Source organism: Pyrus communis, chromosome 5 (assembly GCF_041283825.1).
Source record: "Pyrus communis isolate YQ-2024b chromosome 5, ASM4128382v1, whole genome shotgun sequence".
NCBI lineage: Eukaryota > Viridiplantae > Streptophyta > Magnoliopsida > Rosales > Rosaceae > Pyrus > Pyrus communis.
In genome coordinates this window covers 28,811,254-28,829,103 of record NC_142569.1, presented here as the reverse complement: position 1 = coordinate 28,829,103, position 17,850 = coordinate 28,811,254, and positions in this window count along the sequence as shown.

Here is a 17,850-nt window from a genome sequence, read left to right as displayed (position 1 = left end):
CTTGAGATTTTGCCTTTTCTTTTCCTACCGACGCACCTTCAGTTTGGATAAATAGCATTGTGGAAGCACCCGGCGAGCATCTTCAGTTTGGATAAATAGCACTGCTGCCGCAGAATCAGCCGACCGAGAAGCACCTTCAGTTTGGATAAACAGCACTGCGTCGAGGTCGACCGGTTATCTATCTAAGTCTCGGCCGAGAAGGGTTTTCAAACCTTTGTTGGCAGAGGTCACCTTGCTAGCCTTCTCGGCATAGTCAGGTGTTACGAATTGCATTGCTCGGCGTACTGGACGCCGAGTGATTTTATGATTGGATACTCGCAGGTAAGTTTCAGGGTTCGGCATTCCGACGGCCGAACTACTTTTAGCATCAAGACATACATCACGTTTGAGTACCTGTGCCCATATAGTTTGGTCTCGATTCGACGTGCTTATACTCTTACGAATATAATCACAGTGACCGAATCGGGCTCCGATGATTTGTGAACTCCGCAGAATTAGTAGCCTTGTCTTTAGGCTGTAGAACCCAGAGACCGAGAGTGTTCCTTCCTCGGTCGCAATCGCAAGATAGAGAAGTCAACGACGCGCTCAAAGCTACATCAACAAATTTTACTCCTCGGCCAAGCTCGGCCGATGAGTTGGCACGCCCCGCATTCAACCGAATGACGTAGTTAGCTTATTAGTTACTCGGCCTGCGCACCACGTAGGTTTTGTAATTTTTAGAGTCAACAGGATTGTAACAATACAAGTACGACGACAACAACAACAACAAAATAATCATATAGTAACAACACCGACAACAACAACAATAAAATTCTATAACAACAACAACGAAAACAACAACAATGTAAAAATAAATTTGATATACCTTTCAGAGAGATGGAGAAAGACAGAGAGAAATGGGTGAGAGTGAACTTGAATGATTGACAGAAATGGAGGAGTCTCAGTTTGATATATGGGATAACTGGCTTTACCCAAAGGAAGTTCGTCAGGTAAACCAACAAGTTTTAAACACATGTTTAGCCGTTTCAACTTCCCCGACAGAAGTCCGTCGGTTAAGCCTATATGTTTTTAACACGTGTTTGGGCGGTTCAGTTTACCTAACGGAAGATCGTCGGTTATGTCAAAATATTAAAAGCAGCCAACTCAAACATTTTGTCAGAAGAAAAAAACATGGGAGAAAGATCCTAGCTGACGGAATGTTTCAGCTTTCGTCGGGTAAATCCAAAATTTGGAGGGACGTTCGATTTTCCTGAGAAAAAAATGAGGGGAGTTTTTAAATGTTTACCCAACGAACCAAAGAGTTTGAACGATGAACAATATTAGGTTTGCTCGACGATAGGACCTTCCATCGGATAAAAGATTTGAATTAGGATATCCATTATTTTTGTAAATTAAGATAATCAATTTTCAAGATTAGGGGTAATGGAAGTGTTTTTCAACCCTCAAATAGCATAATTTGTAAAAATAACTTAAATCATGAGTAATATAGCCGTTCGATTGTGATGCTAAGTTTGTAACCGTCCAACATTTTCAACCGATCCCTAGTCCATCCAAGTGTATTTGTCATGATTGTTGAGGTATACGATCTCGTGCTATGTTCAAACAAGTTTGACGGTTGGATTGTCGAAAACATGTTTGCGGAGTTTGACTCCCGACAATGCAAGTGATTCAACCAACACTTAGTGTTTCCATCCATAACACTATTAGGTGAAACTATGATTGGGCCTGTTTACAACACTTAGTGATTCAACCAACACTTAGTGTTTCCATCCATAACACTTAGTGTTTCTAATCCCTATTGTAAGTATTTTTATTTCATGATTGGGCCCGTTCATTGTATTATTTTGGAGTCGGTTATTGTTTTGGTAAAAAATGGGAAAGTTTAGAGATAAAATGACCGTTGAAAATTAAACTTAAGTTTGTAACCGTTGAATAATTTTGTCATGTTATCTAACATCGAAATATTTTTTTGTGTAATTTTTGGTGTATACGATCTCATAGTTTATATGAATAATACTAACAGTTGGATTGTCAAAATAATTATATAGAGTCCAACAATCGTATATGGATTTGGATATGTGCAATAAGGCCATGAACTTAAAAGGCGGAGCCTCCGTTGTGTAAACTTAAAATATGTGCCTGAAAAATACCCTAAGCCCTAATTTATGCTTGAAAAAGACCTTAATAAATTACTCAACAAACTGTCTATCGTGTAATATATAGCGTAATGTTACTTAAGGGATGGAGATTCGTCGCGTAAGAGTGCACATGAATTTCCAATTTTCATTTTATCCTTCGATTTTCCCTCAATAGGTAGAGTCTAAAGAGACACATCATCCCCAATCAACTCAACAGTGCCAGTTAGGATCCAAATCATCAGTACAGTCAGCAATTACTTAGTGTAGAAGTTTTGTTTGTTATAACTGCACTGTAACTAATCATAGTTTAAGGTTAATTACTTACATTAGTTAATATCTAATCTTTATTAGCTGACTTGTATAAATACCATCATGTAAAATCAATTTTAATCAATGAGAAACATCTTTCCAAATAGAGCCATACCCAACACATTGTCACATGCATTCTTCTCAATATGCCTGAGATCCGTAGTGTGTCTAATTTTCAATTTTGATCAATATTCTAAGTCAAAGAATATACCTTTTTCGGTCCAATTAAGATGTTCCACTGCTCTCGAACCTTCATCAAATTGGAGTGTATTCAACTTGGCGAATATTTCATCTCCAGATAATTCTCGTGGTCTAGTTCGATACTCTATTTTCCCATCAAAAGCTTATGGCTTCGCACACCACTCATGATTCTAGAGAAGCCACCTGTGGTGATCCAAGTAGCATACCCTTTCAATGTGCCAAAAGAACAATGTGTCATCGCCGCATATTGGGCATGCCATATACCCTTCAGTAATGAAGCTGGACAACATACCATAAGCAAAGAAATCATTTTTGTCCACATTACTTCAACTCTCAAAGTGAACATTTCCCTCGTCGACTTGTCATACGTTCGTACACCATTTTTCCATAATTTTATCAACTCATCTATCAATGGTTGGAAATATACATCAATGGAATTGCTCAGAGATTTTGGCACTAGTATTAAAAGACTCATGATTGTAAATTCTTTCTTCATCCATCTCCAAGAGGGAAAATTATAAGAAAGAATGACCACCGGCCAATTGCTATGCTTAGTGGAAAATTTTCCAAATGAATTGAAATCGTCAAAAACAAGTCCTGGTCTTACATTCCTTGGCTTTACAACAAAATTAGGGTAGATTTTATCAAATTCTTTCCATGCATCGCCGCCAGCTGAATGCCGCCACACGTCATCGTCAACCCGTCCCTCTTTATGCCACCTCATATCATATGCAGTATGGTTTGACATGTACATTCTCTGTAATCTTGGTGTGAGGGAAAAATAACGCACCTTATTTGGAATCTTGTTAATTTGATATCGAGGCTCATTTCACTTGGGAATTTGTCTAACTTCTCAAAGACAGTAGAACAATATACAATTGTTCTTCCATGCATGGATCTTGTCATCTCCTAAAACCGAGATCTTTCAAGATCTTTTTTGACCCAGAATGATTTAAAGGTGCATTTGGTTTTGGAAGCATATGTTTGAGAATATCCATCATCATATCGAAGTTTCGATTGGTAATATTACATTGGATTTTCATGTGCATCAACTCTACAACGGTTATGAGGACAGAAAAATGTTCATAACCATGGTACAGTTCTTGCTCAGCTTCCTTCAACAATTTATCGTACTTATCAAGGTCAGTGACAACACCTCCTCTTCCATATTCAATGCAACATTTGGAAAAGCATCCTTCAAAATGTCCATCACTTGGTCATCATCAACATGACCAGATGTAGAAAGTTCATGAAAAATTATCCCACTGCCGAGACGCTGGCATTGTAATGGGCGATTCCCCATGATAAGTCCAGTTGCTTTCATTGTGTATCATCCCATTCGAATACAAATGATATTGGGCTTCATCCATTATCATCCACACACAATTATTACATTTCACACACAGACGCCGAATAAGGTTCTGAGCACTAACTTGGTTCCTTGCAAATTTAATAAAATCGTCAATCCCATTCATATATTGCACAGAACTTCGGTTTTGTAAATTAATCCACTCCTTGTCCATTGCTCTTGTATTGAAAAATTAAAGTCATCAAAATAATTTTAAATCTGCTTCCTCGCCCCCTTATGCTTCAGGTTAAGATCCTATCCTATTCAAAATTGTACTTTATGTGTTATGGTTTGCAAATCACTTTACTATTTCCAAATGCAAAAAATTCGGTAGCATCTCCCCAGGTTCCCCAAGTGTATAACATGGATATTATAGACACTATGCACTCGAAGAACAATATGAGGATACAACAGAACTTTTCACAACCGAAACTTAGCCAAGCTCATCGCAAACCCTAAAAACATACTAGTGCACTCCCGAACTGTCTGAACTGGACAATTCAAGATTAAGTTAGATCATAGAGCCACATACTGCATCTACATGCGTGTCCAACAAAATCTCAAATCGGTATAAGGTATATTTCAATTTTATTATACAAATTTAATCTACATTATTAACTTCGTATAAATGGAATGAAATTTTAACAATTATCACACCACAAATTTCTACACTAATAATGCTGCACAAATTAAATTTCCCTAATCTCAGTAATGCTACACAAATTAAATTTCCCTAATCCACATATATTTCAAAAACAACAACTAAAAATTTCACATCCTACATAATTCAACATATACAAATATCACCACAAGTAAATAAATTTAGGCTTCCTACTAAAAACGAATCATAAATAACACATTCGAAGGAAAAAATAATGACAAACTCAAAATAAACTAACCTTCAAATATTTCGAAGAGGAAGAGATGTAGAAAGATGCAACGAGATATGTGTATGAGAGAGAGAGAGAGAGAGAGAGAGAGAGAGAGAGAAGAGATGGAGGGAGAAGCAGTGGGGGACTACAAAAAGTATAGCAATGAAAAAGGATGAAGGGGAAAAGGGGGAAGAAGGCAGCAGACTCTGAGCTAAAAGGTCACCTACAATTTACCCGACAGAAGCATTCGTCGTTAGGATTTAAATACCTCGTTGACAAACCTTAGCTTTTTACACGTCATTGATATTCTTTTCTAGGCTAGCAGTATTCTATACATGACGGAATGTCCGTCAGTTGAATTTTATTTACTTGACAAACACGTTGTCCGCCAAATAAAACTATATTAATTGCGCGCCCAAACGTTTGCCTGACGGAATGCAGTTTACCTTACAAAATTGTGCTGTCTCAAAAGACTACTCAGTAAACCTAAAGTGTTGACTGCACTAACGCTACGAACATGTGGTTTCATCGGGATAGAAGAGTTTAATCGAAGAAATTTGGCTTGTCCCCTAAAATTTGGGAGGGCAAGCCTTATTTTCTGGTAGTGTGTGCTGTTTCTAGCTAGCATTAATGCAAGAACCAACTTTTCCAAGTGGCGTTTTGTGAAATTTTTCAAATTATTGAGCTGGAAGCCAATAGCATGGTTTTCGTAGAAAGCAGACGAGTCTATGTGGCTACTATAGTTACTAACTTCAGCTTCGGTGGCTTCATAAGCCTTGCCCTCCAAGGGTGAACTGAGAAAATTTTAACTTATAGAGTTGGTAGCCAAACGCGTGGCTTTCATAGAAAGCAGACGAGTCCATGTAGCTACTATAGCTATGCAACCCGGCTTTGATGGCTTGACGAGCCTTGCTCCCCATGGGCGAATTGTAAAACTTTTAACTTATAGAGCTGGCAAGTGGATACGTGGCTTTCATAGAAAGCAGACAAGTCTACGTAGCTACTATAGTCGTGCATCTCAACTTTGACAGCTTCACGAGCCTTGCCTTCCCGAGGCGAATTGCAAATTTTGACTTATAGAGCTGGCAGCCAGACGCGTGGCTTTCATAGAAAACAGATGAGTCTGCGCAATTACTATAGTCATGCATTTCAGCTATAGGTCTTGCAAAACTTTCAGCCATAGATTGTTGACCGGATGCGTTACTTTTAAATAAGCAATTGGCTTCGCATAGTCTTTGAAGGTGTTAGCCTACTGATTGCCTAGGGCTGCTAGTCAATGGGTTGTCGACCAGGTGCCTTATTTAGAGAAGTAGATTGCCCGCATGACCATTTTAGGCGTTAGTCCTAGTTCTCGGAGGCATTTGAGGCATAAGTTGTGTGCAAGATCGTGACTTAGTGGCTTTACCTTCCAAGGTGCTGGTTCCCTAATCCTCTAAGCCACATGTAGCTTGCTACGAATTTTATGGGCAACAATGTAACTGATTTCGCAGGTTGCGTGACTAGTATTGCAACACTTTAGAGTCGAGTTATGTTCATGAAAATTTCACATTGTGGGCAAGCCATTCTGTCATACGAATCTTTCATTGAAATTGAATCCTTCAGTCGGCTAAGGCTTTGAACAAAAGACTATTGTTGCCTAATAAGATTTTTACCAAGTGCAATGTAGGAATAAAAGCACTTAAAAATACTTGCAAGAGAACAAGGAAGTTGGAGTATAGTAGGCTCTAGCAAGGTCGTTCTCCACAGGGATTGAATGAATAATTTATGTAAAAACCAAATCTAAAATAATTATTTGAAAACAAAGTTTGAAAAATGTTGATTTTATGACCCAAGATATTAAAAATTAATTTACTTAAAAAGATTAAAGAACTGAGCAAAGTAAAGAAAACAAAAGAAAGCAGTTTTGAAAATCAATTTAAGCACTAAGGTTCCACCGTCACCCTAACTTTACCAGTTACTTATGAATTACATATGCAACTTTGAAGGTTAGGTTTTCGTTATGCATATTCTCCTTGTGATATTCAAGCAAGAAAGTATATCTAACATGCAATCCGTCGGTAATATTCAGATCAAATGTAAACATGCAAGACTCATTAAGCTTTGTGAAAACCCTTTGAAAAACCATGCAACCTTTAAGAGCGTGATATTCGCCTTAAGTGAAATTACAATTATCAATCACAAGAAGTCATACTCAATACTCTGGTGATATTCCGACCGAATTGCATCCAATTATTTATCTAAACATTTTAATGGTAGTTATGCATTAAGACATGGAGACAATTTAAACATAGTGATTAATAATTCAAAGTATGCATACATAATATCATAAGCAATTGAATAATATTCATGCTAAGGCTCATGGTCTCCCCCTAATAAAAAAAATTAGTAGCGCACAATCATAAGGGAAAATATTATTAAGAACATGGATAGAAAACACCTTGTAAATAAACTTGAATTGTCAAAAGCTTCTCCAAAGTAGTGAGTCTTTAACCTAATGGCCAAATAGCCTTATTAATAATACTACTACAAGAAAAAACCATACCTAGAAAAAGTCTTAGAATAAAACTAGGAAACATAATAAAATAATAAATTAGCAAATGAAAAGGTTTCCTATTTAAAGTCAAATTCGGACTTCTTAGAAAAACAAAATTTTGACTGCCAAATCAACTCTGATTTGGTCCAAAAAGGTCTCTTTGAAAGCTTAAGACGTCCCCAACAAATCTTCAAAAGAAACTTTCCTCAAATATGCCATCTTGACCCCCAGAATACCCAAAACGTTCATAAACGTCAATCTGGGAAAGTTGCGCGCTGAGCCTTCTTTTTTTCACCACGGTCAAACGGCTTAGTAGAAAAATCTAAAATTTTGACACAATCATCTTGAAAGACTCACGAATCTACTTAGAATTCTCCAAAATTCCTTTGTTTGATCATTTTATGCCCAAAGTAGATTCACATGTCCTGTAATTGAAATATAGAACAAAGTATCAAATTCAACCAAAAAAACCAATAAATTATAACTAATAGGGTAAAATATATTGTATAATATCAACTCATCAAATACCCCCAAACTTAGCTTTTTTCTTGTCCTCAAGCAAAACAAAACTTAGAAACAAAAATAAAAACTAACAAACTTAGCTACAACAAATTTTCATTTTAAGTTGCAATCCATAGAAAAGTTCAAAAATAAGAACATCTTTCCAAAAGTTCCAACGAAGGCCACCACAGAGTCTTAACCCCTACCACTCGTCATCTTATATATATATATATATATTTTTTTTTGTTCTTCTTATTTATTTTTAGTAATAGTAATGGTTGTGCAATGTCAATTCACTTAAGCTTTCAATTCAACCCATGTAACGAGCTTTAGGTCAATGACTCCCAAACCATAAGGGTTTAGGGCACTAGGTGTAGAACAACCCTAAGGGCTTACTAACTCGAGCTAAAAAGGCTACAAAACCAACTAACCGCCCTGTCTCATGCCTGTGATTATTATTTAACGTGAGAATCACTGCTGATGAGGCAAGACTGACTCGATCTCTGGTGGAACAATTATTACTTTATTCACAACAAAAACTAGACTTCACTTTATGGAGAACCAATTAAAAAAAAAAAAAAAAAAAAAAAAAGGACAAAAAATAAGCTCTTCAACCTCACTCCCACAAACTATGTTGGTGTGAATGTGCAAATTTTCAAACTATAACTCATGAATTAGTGTCAAAACAACGATACATAGAAAAGAATGAAAATAATATAAGGATATTAGAAGGACAATGTGGGATTAATCTTCACCTTGTCCATTTGTTCGAACGTTTAAAATAATATAAGGATATTAACTTAAAAAGAATGAAAATTTTAGCTTACACAAAAATAAAAAATCCTAAAAATCTATTTCCCACCCCAAAACTTAAATTGCACATTGTCCTCAAGGTGTGGAAATAAATAAAAATAAAAATAAAGAGGCAAATTGGGACGACAAAAAGAAAAATAAAAATAAACAATTTATTTTTATTTTTTTTTTTTTGAAGAAGAAGAAAGAAGATTAAATTAAAGAGAGACACCCAAGGCATCGAGAATCATACAAGAGAGCATTTTTTTATTGGGTAGGAACACACCCAAAAAAAATATATAAATTAGTACAATTATGCCCAAGAGAAGTGATGGCATCTGTTGTGAGGTTTGCTTCGTTGTAGACATGATTCCATTCTACCAGCACAAACGAAGAGGCAAGCCATTTAATGTCCTCAACAATGGACCTAATTCTCCATGGTACTGCACACTTTCTAGAAGCTGCATTAATGACCACCTTTGAGTCTCTTTCCACCACAAATTTCCTGATTTGACATTGTTTGGACAAAAGCCAAGGCATCTTGGAGAGCCTGAGCTTCTATCATGGCGATAGTATTTGGTCCAAGATGTTGAGCACTCGCGAGAGAAGGTTGCCCCTGTTGATTTTTTATTATAAAACCTCAACACCAGAAGTGTCCTACACTAATCCATCAAATTTGAGCTTATAAATGCCTTCTGCAGGCGCTTTCCAACTAATGGTGTTGCTTGAGATCTTAGTCTTCCTTGGTTTCTGTTTCAAATTAGCCTTCAAGAACTCTTCACCAATTGTAGCTAATGCCATCAAATAGCGAGTTGGATGAGGTTTAATCTATTTATTTAATCTATTTAAAAATAAAATTATTTCTATTATTCCACATATGACAACAAAGAATTAGGATTTTACTAAGATTAGAAAGATCATCTTCATATAACGCTAACATCCCCATTAACCAATCATTCATATTTGTAATGGATGAGGGTGGAGACATGTTATTACAAAGCTTCCAAACTTCTTGAGCATGAGTAAAGTAAACAAAAGGTGTAGTTGATCCTCCTCTACAATATTGCATAGGGGTAGACCTGGCAATTTCTGACACGACCCGATAACCCGACACGACACGACACGAAATTAACAGGTGTTTGGGTCGACACGATAACGAATCGGGTCTTATCGGGTAACCCGATAAGCACCTGTTAAGATAACGGGTTGGGTCGGGTATACACGTGGGTAAACACGATACACGATAAGCAGAATATTATTTTTATAATTTTATAACCCTCAAAAAATACTGTAATAATTATATACATTAATTTTACAATTTTATACCCCTAAAAATTATAATAAATATATATATATTAAATTAACTATAAAATTTATAATAATTATAATAATTATATATACTATAATAATTATACCCCCAAAATATTAAGTCTATCTATACTAATTATATATATATATATATATATATTAAATTTTATAAAAACTATAATAATTATTAATTAATAATTTAATATGCATGATCATGCATTGCATATTTGCATGATTTTGCATCCATTGAAATTTGATGCGTCAGGACTCATATGTGATTTGTTTCCATTCTCAAATTTCAATAATCAATTTCTTGCCATTGCCATTTGCCAACTTGCCGCCCTTTTTGAAAAAAAAAAATGGAGGGAAAATGAAAATGTTAAGAAAAGTTGAAAATAAAACAAAAAAGTGAGGGAATTCAATTAGGGAAAGATGTTGGAGGGAAAAGTGAAAATGATAAGAAAAAGTTGAAAAGGAAACAAAAAAGAGAGGGAAAAATGAAAATTAATAGAAGTGGTGAATCTAAGTATAAATAAACTCTAAGTGTTAGTCAATCTATCGTTTTACGAATTCTCCAAAACTAATTTCAACGATCCAAACCGTCAAAATTGTTTGTATATGCTTGGAGATCACATCAGCAAAAAATCACAAAAAAAAAACATTCAGAGATCAAGTAAACGGGACAAAGCTTTTCAACGGTTATAAATGAAAAATCACGATTTAACGGTTATTTTAACTCCGATTTTGATGATTTTTTATAACTACACTCCTTGACCCTATATGAATACAATGAATGAATTCGATATTCAATTTAAAATATTTACACAAGTGGATACCACAAAATCTTATGTTATACTTAATAAAAGTATAAATAAACTCTAAGTGTTAGTCAATCTATCGTTTTACGAATTCTCCAAAACTAATTTCAACGATCCAAACCGTCAAAATTGTTTGTATATGCTTGGAGATCACATCAGCAAAAAATCACAAAAAAAAAACATTCAGAGATCAAGTAACGGGACAAAGCTTTTCAACGGTTATAAACGAAAAATCACGATTTAACGGTTATTTTAACTCCAATTTTGATGATTTTTTATAACTACACTCCTTGACCCTATATGAATACAATGAATGAATTCGATCTTCAATTTAAAATATTTACACAAGTGGATACCACAAAATCTTATGTTATACTTAATAAAAGTATAAATAAACTCTAAGTGTTAGTCAATCTATCGTTTTACGAATTCTCCAAAACTAATTTCAACGATCCAAACCGTCAAAATTGTTTGTATATGCTTGGAGATCACATCAGCAAAAAATCACAAAAAAAAAACATTCAGAGATCAAGTAACGGGACAAAGCTTTTCAACGGTTATAAACGAAAAATCACGATTTAACGGTTATTTTAACTCCGATTTTGATGATTTTTTATAACTACACTCCTTGACCCTATATGAATACAATGAATGAATTCGATCTTCAATTTAAAATATTTACACAAGTGGATACCACAAAATCTTATGTTATACTTAATAAAAGTATAAATAAACTCTAAGCGTTAGTCAATCTATCGTTTTACGAATTCTCCCAAACTAATTCCAACGATCCAAACCGTCAAAATTGTTTGTATATGCTTGGAGATCACATCAGCAAAAAATCACAAAAAAAAAAATTCAGAGATCAAGTAACGGGACAAAGCTTTTCAACGGTTATAAATGAAAAATCACGATTTAACGGTTATTTTAACTCCGATTTTGATGATTTTTTATAACTACACTCCTTGATCCTATATAAATACAATGAATGAATTCGATCTTCAATTTAAAATATTTACACAAGTGGATACCACAAAATCTTATGTTATACTTAATAAAAGTATAAATAAACTCTAAGTGTTAGTCAATCTATCGTTTTACGAATTCTCCAAAACTAATTTCAACGATCCAAACCGTCAAAATTGTTTGTATATGCTTGGAGATCACATCAGCAAAAAATCACAAAAAAAAAACATTCAGAGATCAAGTAACGGGACAAAGCTTTTCAACGGTTATAAACGAAAAATCACGATTTAACGGTTATTTTAACTCCGATTTTGATGATTTTTTATAACTACACTCCTTGACCCTATATGAATACAATGAATGAATTCGATCTTCAATTTAAAATATTTACACAAGTGGATACCACAAAATCTTATGTTATACTTAATAAAAGTATAAATAAACTCTAAGCATTAGTCAATCTATCGTTTTACGAATTCTCCAAAACTAATTTCAACGATCCAAACCGTCAAAATTGTTTGTATATGCTTGGAGATCACATCAGCAAAAAATCACAAAAAAAAAACATTCAGAGATCAAGTAACGGGACAAAGCTTTTCAACGGTTATAAACGAAAAATCACGATTTAACGGTTATTTTAACTCCGATTTTGATGATTTTTTATAACTACACTCCTTGACCCTATATGAATACAATGAATGAATTCGATCTTCAATTTAAAATATTTACACAAGTGGATACCACAAAATCTTATGTTATACTTAATAAAAGTATAAATAAACTCTAAGCGTTAGTCAATCTATCGTTTTACGAATTCTCCAAAACTAATTTCAACGATCCAAACCGTCAAAATTGTTTGTATATGCTTGGAGATCACATCAGCAAAAAATCACAAAAAAAAAACATTCAGAGATCAAGTAACGGGACAAAACTTTTCAACGGTTATAAACGAAAAATCACGATTTAACGGTTATTTTAACTCCGATTTTGATGATTTTTTATAACTACACTCCTTGACCCTATATGAATACAATGAATGAATTCGATCTTCAATTTAAAATATTTACACAAGTGGATACCACAAAATCTTATGTTATACTTAATAAAAGTATAAATAAACTCTAAGTGTTAGTCAATCTTAAAAACAAAAACTCTTTATCCTTGCACATTTAATATTTGTAATAGATTAGTAGTGTATGTATTATTTTTTTTATTAGGCTTTCATTTTCGAGTGTAGATATAGTACTTGAACGAGAAATGTTTTAATGTTTTCAAGTAATATTTATGTCGCAATGTGTGGTATGTGCAAATTTTAAAAAAAATATTTTTTTTTCTTAACGGGTCATAACGGGTCGGGTCACTTTACCCGTTGGGTAAAGTGACACGACCTGTTAAGGACCCGTTAAGATAACGGGTGTGACACGACACGACCCGTTAAGATAACAGGTGTTACACGAAAACGACACGAACACGACAGACACGACCCGTTTGCCAGGTCTACATAGGGGCAAAGAGTTTGACCATTATTATGATACTTATTCTTTTGAATGTTGACAATCTATTTCTTATAAGCAACCAAGCAAAAAATTAACTTTATGTGGAATAATAAATTTCCACACTTTTTTTAGTAACTCTTTGAAAGATTTATTGTGGGTATCATCAATTTGAATCCAAGTAGCAGATTTAATTGAGAAATTTTCTTTAGGTGACGGTCCCTAGATAAACTCATCCTTCATATCTCTTAAAGGGATAGGGATGCCAAAAATTTTATTTGCCACATCATTAAGCAGCAATTGAAGAATTAACTCCTTTTTCCATTCTACCATCACATCACTAACTTTCAGATTTAAATGTAAAGAGTTTATTAATTGATCTTAAATGAGTGTGGACAGTAGAAAAGGAAAAACCCAATCATGGGACTAAAACAATATGTTTTGACCATTTCCAACAATCCATCTCATTCATTTTTAAAGGATAGGTTTACTAGCCATAACTCCCTTCCAAGCCATAGACTGATTTTGTTTACACTTCACACTACAAAAGGTTTCATTTCTTAGATATTTTGCCTTCACAATTTTAACCCACCAATTGTCATTATCTGAAATAATTTTCCAAGCAATCTATGCAAGGAAGGCAAGATTAAAATCTTCATCTTTTGTAATCCCCAATCCCCATAAAGACTTGGGCAAACATACATCTTTCCAAGCCATAGGGGAGAAATTAGATTTTTATTCTAGAGAAATTTCCTACACTGTCTATTGATGGCTTTGGTAACTTTCGGGAGGCATTTAAAGCAAGCCATAGTATGATTGGGCATACTAGCAAGGCTTGATTTAATTAGGGTAAGTATGCCAGCTCTAGATAAAGTATTAGTTTTCCAGCCAGCAAGCTTATTCTGGATTCTCATGATGAATTCTTTAGCATTAGCAGGGTCTTTCCAAAATATAATATTATGAATGCCTAGATTTTTACCAATTGTTATCTTATATATGTTAAATATGCAATATGTTCGCAATGTCATTTCTGATTACATTAGAAGTATTTTGAGAAAAGTATTAAGGATGATTTACGTAAATTGATTTTCTGAACTGAGACTTCAACAAAAACATTAAGGGTTTTCTTGATGCCTCTTGCACTCTTGTAGACGCTCTTACCAAAAATTAAACAGTCGTCTGCAAACATCAAGTTAGACACTATGACCAAAAGGAGAAGAGAGAACACCAATATGGTTCAGTTCTTTCAGCAGGAAAGTTAAAGTGTCTAATAAGTGGCTCCATGCAAAGGATAAGAATATAGGGGAACAAGGGGTCGCCTTGTCTAATACCCCTCGTGGGGTAAAAATTAAAAAAATAAAAAACCCTGAGGAGTCCCATTTAAAAGAATCGAGAAATAAGAAGAACTAATACATTCCATGGCTCTCTCGATCCAAGTAGCATGAAAGCCAAATTGTTTTAAAGTGCATTTGACAAATTGCCAGTCCAAGAGATCATAGGCTTTTTCCAGGTCAAGTTTAACAGCGATTTGACCCACCCTGCCCTCTTTCAATTTAAAACTAGTAAAAAGTTCATCAGCAATCAAGATGTTATCATGAATAGATTTTCCAGGGGCAAAAACTCCTTGGTTATTTGAGATTCATCGCTTCAGTAGAGTCTTGAGTCTAGTTACCATAATCTTTGTTATTATATGATAACTACCATTACACAGACAAATAGATCTAAAATGATCCACCGTTTCAGGGTGATCAACCTTGGGTATTAGAACAATATTAGTATGATTATTAATTAACAATTCAGGCTGATCCATGTTCGAAAAAGTCTTTGATCATATTAACAACATAATCTTTAACATGACTCCAGCATTCATGATATAATATTAGAGTGGAGACCATCAGGACCAGGAGCTTTTAAGCTCCCAATAGCTTTCACAGTCTCAAAAATTCCAGCCTCAGTCATAGGCCTTATGAGGAAATTGTTTTGTTATTCTGAGATACAAGGATTTACAACACTTATGAAGTCATCCACCTTATCTCTACGACTTTGAATGGTGCTGGTGAACCTTTGTTTAGACTTTTGAATAAATAAATGCTCCATTTCCCACCAGTTACCATGATCATCTTTAATTTTTATGTTTTCATTTCTTCTTTTCCTTACAGTGGGTTCGGTATTGAAGTACCTGGTATTTCTATCCCCAAGCTGTAGCCAGTTAACCTTGGCTCTTTGAGCCCAGAGAATTTCCTCATCCTTGTACAAAGCAACGAGGGAATCATTTAATTTCCTTTCCTTCTCCAACCAATCATTCCTATTAGGATTTTTCATGCAGTTCTCCTGAGCAATTGCCAATGATATTTTTTTAACAGTTCACTTTGGAGCTCTTTTATCTTCTTTGTCACATTACCAAAGATATTTTTGCTCCATGTTTTTGCTTTGAATTTAAAAGAATTAGCACAAGCTCTGAACATATCACTTGGATGACCCTGAAAATTAGTCAACCAACTTTCTTTAACCAAATTGGAAAAATCAGGATGATTAAGCCAAATAGCTTCAAATTTGAAATTCGTTTGGAAGTTAGCAGTCTTGTCCAAAAAAGTAGTTTAACTGGGCTATGGTTAGAGTCAAAAATAGGAAAGTTATGAACCCTATACTTAGGGCATTGATACAACCACTGAGAGTTGGCCATAAATCCATCAAATTTTTCAAATATAACAGTATTGTCCTTATGACCAGTAGTCCAGGTAAGCGGAACGCATTATGACTTGAGAGGCCTCCCTGATTCTGGAAGTCCACAAATTGTAACATGTAGTTTGTGACTACTCTTTGACCCCCTCCTTTTTCATTTAAACTAGTAATGGCTACCGCATCTGTATGTGCATTTAGAGTAGCATAAATACCTCTTCGGTCAACAAAGGTAGCATATTGTTTGAATAGCTCACGTTTTTCACTTGGATCATCACATATAATATCAAAAGCCTCAAGTACTCCCCTCATTACTTCCGCATCTTCATTAGGGGCCTTTCTAGTTGTACATCCTAGTGCCATTTGTCTTAGATATTCTCCATCATAGAAACACGGAGTCTAAGCAAATGCTAGACAATGTAACGGAATGTTCATCCTTTCCCATCTACTAACCACAATTTCCTCAACATTAGAAAAATATTCGTGCACTCTATCTCTTGTCATTATATCTTTTATTTCACCAAGCATGCTATCCATTTTTTCATAAATTTCACCCATTCTTTGTCCATCACCATCACTGAATTTTACCAGCAAATATATGGTATTTGTAATCTTTATGACAGAATCTACCTCATCCCAAAAACTATTACTTTGCACGAGCTCAACAACTTTGGCCGCTTGGTGCGTGTGTTTACATCTTGATTTTTAACAAATCTTTCCATGCTTTGAGAACAATTGTAGTTGCTAAGGGCTCTTTACATATACTAAGTCTCTTCAACAAAATATAATGAGATGCAAACCTAGTTTTCGCAACTTTCAATAACTCCAACTTAGAATAACTCCTGAACATGGTCGAAGCATGAATATGGTTTAAATAGAACTTGACAATTGACTTTCCTTTTTTGTAAGTGCTCCTAAGCCAATCAAAATTTTCTACTAGATCTTTAAAAATGAGATTTAATGTATGAACAACACATGGAGACCAAAAGATATGTTTGTGTACCTTTTGAATTTCTTGTTCAGAAGCAACACAATTCTTTGCATTATCGGTTACAACTTGAATGACATTGATTCCCCCCACTTGTTCAATTTCTTTAAGCAAATAATCAACAACTCTTTACACCACTTTTTGTTACTCCTGAAAAATCATCTGCATACAAGAACTTTTTGTTACTCCTGAAAAATCATCCGCATACAAGAACATACATCCTCGACTGTTTACTGCAACAACATTAATGAGTGGATTGTACTTCATGTTTGACCATCCATCTGACAATATGGATACCTCGTGTGTGAGCCATGTCTCTCTAACAGGTTTCAACTCATTTTCAATACCAGTTTGCATGCATCAAGTACAGTGGTTCTATCTCTTTCATACCTAAGAGCCTTGTACCCTTTAGGTCCATTGTTTACGGCAGTGACCATCTCATGGAATTGTGGATTCCTCAATATATTGAACAGTATGGCAGTAGTGTAAAACACTCTAATAACCCTCATGTCAACTGCTTCTCTAGCTATAGTTAGCATCGCTTATTGAATCGGGTTTGTTGTTTCAACTTTGCCACCACTTTTGATATTTTCCTCCTATCGTGCTTTGTTTCTCAAATTTTGAAGTAACTCAAAATTTTTCTGAACTACACCACAATGAGCAATATCTGCACTTTTTTAGACTAGCAGACCTAAAGTAAAAAGAGTAAAAAAAAAAAAAAAAAAAAAAAAAAAAAATAATAATAATAATAATAACAATAACAATAATTAATGAATAAATAATAATTTTTGAAATATAATTAGTACCTATGAGATGATAACTGATGCGAGTTGTAGAAAATTTGTATGCCTTCTTGCAGTAATTACATCTCCATTGTTTTGTCTTACCCGATGTCTCAAAAATG